Below are 3,140 nucleotides of genomic sequence, written 5' to 3' on the forward strand. Positions count from 1 at the left end.
ATAATCAAACTAAAACCCATAAAACAAAAGCAAATTGATCCTAAAACTTCACAAATCAAACTCTCAATAAAAAACTAATATGAGAATTGTAAAATCAAGCTACAAATCTAACATATCACATGCAATTCATTGTTGAATGAAATCATATAACAGGAATGATAAAATGCTTAAATACACACAAAACTTGAGCGAAAGGCTAAGAAGTGGTAGGGTCTTTTCATCTGGAGATGCAGCAGAATGATCATGATTAGCTTCACCACCTGCACGTGCCTCATCAGGTTTAAATAGTTGCTCAGAACCATGAGCTTCACTTCGAAGTCGCTCCTGTAGTATCCTTGAATGTACAACCTCTTCTTCATGATCATTTTGCCTTAAGAGCAAGTTGTCATCAAGACTTCACCAAAGAAAACGAAATTTTACTCTCAAAGAAGCACATCCTTTAATCTCGATCATTTCTAGGCTAAACAGTTTCATTTAAGAGGAATATTAATGCAAGGGCTTAATGCTTTAACATGTAGCCAGAGAAATTCTCTTGTAGATGTATTGCTAATAAGTAACTTGTAAATCTTCCCTAAAGTCATGTGTAATGTCCCACATTACCTGGGATGTGGTATACTTCAAGATAATTACTTAGTTGGCTCTTATCTTCATGAACCTCAAGAAGCGTAGTATCTTCTACATCAGGAGACATGTGGCAGGATGATCCATTGTTGTTTAATAAACTGCAGATTAAACAGGGGTGGGCGTAATGACTAAAGAGAAAACAACATTGTATTTAGAATATTCTCTGTAGTATGTACGCAAAAATGTTGCAGCAACTTACAGGTTTGGGATGTTTTGTTCAATTTTGTGTGGAATTGGTTCGCAAAATCTATTGTAACCCAAGTCTAGCAACTCCAACTCTTTCAAATTTCTATATTCTTCAGGTATGAATCCAGAAAAGGAATTGTTCCTTAATATGCTGCAAAAGACTTCAGAGTGACATAAATGCAAGATAAAAGAGAACAACAACTATATACAGTATTACACTTCATTTGTTTTAATACTACGTATATTCTTACATAGACTTTATGTGTAGCAGTTGGTGAAGTTCCGGAGCTAGTGTTCCCTTAAGGCAAAGAATTTTCAAGTTCCTGTTAAATTTACTTCAGCTTAGGACATAAACAACACATGAATGAATGTATACTTGAATACTCAACAAACACCAGCACAATAATATTCCAAACTGTACCACTATACCTATTATAAAGCTCATAATTTTACATACATAAAATTTCCATGCATCACTTAGCTAATGCAAACAAGCATATCATAAAAATCAATGAAATAGATTGAGAGGAACTCATGCTTTACTCCAGTTTAGAGCAAAAATCGTGTGTAAAGGACTAGAGAACTTTTGGCAGCTAATGGCAGAACGAGGGGAGATTTAGCTGATACATGGTTGTAAACTTGGAACTGAAAATGCGTCATTCACACAAAACTAGACCTAAAATGATCAAATCATGACTTAATACACCTAACTATGTGTGTTTGTGTCTTAAAACATGAAACAAAGGTTATTACTCATTAGGATTAATAATAGTGTTATTAGTTGATTTTTGCAAAGTTGGGATAAAAATCAGCTGTATTTATGCAAAACATAATCCAGATTGATCGAACAATGATTTAATGCCCCTTACTATGAGAGTTAGTGTCTTGACATAATCCAATTTGATATTGTTCTTCAATCTAAATCAATACCACGCAAAGAAGCACAAGTATACATAATCAGACACGCAAAATCGTGCCATCACTGCCATGTCACATCACCATATGGGCTGACATCTCAGCAGCAGCAACCTTGTGGCACCGTCACATTGGCAGCAAGTGTATAGTCAGGGGTGCAACAACTCAGATCAACTGGGCAACAGAATTAGAGTTTCAACAGCAACAGGTAACAATAACAATATAAGCAGCAGCAGTACACTAAGACATAAACAAAGAGAGGTAGAGGTCAAGGCAGCAGGTGTATAGCAGCATCCTGTGTACTATAAGCATAATTCACAGGAAAAGAAATGGGTATAAGGTCTGGCTATTAGGAAGGAATACAAAAAAAGTAAACTTGTCACTACCTTTCGAAATCTGTAGAGAAGTGGCAAATTTGCTATCAGTACGTGTTTAGAGTTAATAGCAAATCAGAACATTCAAACAAATTTCTTTACGACATTATTCAAGCCTGAAAGCAATTGCTCTAGATAGAGTTTGGGAGTAGAGGGAAACACACCTCATCAAGGCTTGATCACTACCAATAGAAATTACAGCATTGGCATCCTCTTTAATAGCCTATTAAATAAAACTAGAAAATGAAATCAGTGCAACCAATCCATCTTAAATTTAAAGTCTTTATCTTGATTTATTCTTCAAAAATAATCTTTACTTTCACATATTCACATGAACTATTAAGTTTATTATAGTTAAAAGTATAGATTGGTCAAATAAATTATATTTATTGTTAAGTTTCATTATTGCTAAAGAGTTTGAAATGAGCTGAAATGAATATTTTATAAGAGAAGGAAATTAAGAACTGAATTGAAATGAACAGATTTTAAAGTACCAATTATTTTCACCAAAATAAAAACCCTTCATTTAATGATTTACAGGGTCACTTGTAGGTGTTACTTGTATTCTGAGTAACTCCTACCAGTAACCTCCGACCAAACCCCATACCAAACCAGTAACACCCTACAAGTAACCCCAGAATACAAGTAACACCTACAAGTAACACCCCGACAAAAATCAGTAACACCTTACAAGTAACCCCAAAATACAATTAACGCCATACAAGTAACCCTTGTCGAACCATGTGACCAGCCGCGTACAAAAATTTGTAAATGTTTCATTTGCGAATAGATAAGAGTGAAAATAAATGAATAATTTTTTTTAAAAAAGTAGTACACTAGTACCGTTGGATGGGTGATGAAACCTATGAATCTAGACAATATATTAAGCTATACTAAGATTATATACAAGAATAACAAATAGAACTTGGACATTTATTTCCAAAAAAAGAAAAAAACAAAGGTTTGCCGGTTTCATCTCCAAAACCCGCGAACATGGTGAAATTTTTTTGGCTCCAACAATTTCCCACTAAGAAACAGTTA

General features: G+C 34.2%; 1 long non-coding RNA gene across 2 annotated transcripts; it reads right to left on the reverse strand.

Annotated features, from left to right (window-relative positions):
* Nucleotides 1–693: 693 nt before the first annotated feature.
* LOC145614793 (uncharacterized) lies at nucleotides 694–1,135 on the reverse strand. 2 transcript variants are annotated; one of them, XR_014107158.1, is made up of 3 exons: nucleotides 1,062–1,135; nucleotides 824–961; nucleotides 694–722 (listed from the first exon to the last, which is right to left on the reverse strand). It is a non-coding gene; the product is annotated as an uncharacterized LOC145614793 (long non-coding RNA). The 2 variants fall into 2 exon arrangements; XR_014107160.1 differs by having other exon boundaries at nucleotides 824–971; nucleotides 1,062–1,102.
* Between the last annotated feature and the right edge of the window lie 2,005 nt (nucleotides 1,136–3,140).

The sequence above is a fragment of the Chenopodium album genome, chromosome 3 (assembly GCF_948465745.1).
Source record: "Chenopodium album chromosome 3, dcCheAlbu1.1, whole genome shotgun sequence".
In the NCBI taxonomy this organism is placed as follows: Eukaryota; Viridiplantae; Streptophyta; class Magnoliopsida; order Caryophyllales; family Amaranthaceae; genus Chenopodium; species Chenopodium album.